Source organism: Archocentrus centrarchus, chromosome 12, assembly GCF_007364275.1.
Source record: "Archocentrus centrarchus isolate MPI-CPG fArcCen1 chromosome 12, fArcCen1, whole genome shotgun sequence".
Classification (NCBI taxonomy): Eukaryota; Metazoa; Chordata; class Actinopteri; order Cichliformes; family Cichlidae; genus Archocentrus; species Archocentrus centrarchus.
In genome coordinates this window covers 8,085,408-8,085,692 of record NC_044357.1, presented here as the reverse complement: position 1 = coordinate 8,085,692, position 285 = coordinate 8,085,408, and positions in this window count along the sequence as shown.

Genomic DNA, 285 nt, shown 5'->3' with positions numbered 1-285 from the left:
AAAACATAAATTCAGTGAATTTTTTCTTGCAGATTTCTAAGATATTTTTTTAGTTTTTGAGTAAATACTACTGCCCAGTCATTAGTGGAAACAATGGAACAAATGACCCCATTTATACATCAAACACATCCTCATGAACGGCCCCAGGCCTTTACTGCTGAAGAAGACTGAAGAAGAGGACGAGACATTCTGTAATCTCTTAAAAACACCTCCTCCTTTTTTTCTCCTCCCTTGTCTTTCTCTCCTCCTCACTGAGTCCTGAGTTCGGACCAGGAGGCAGACCTT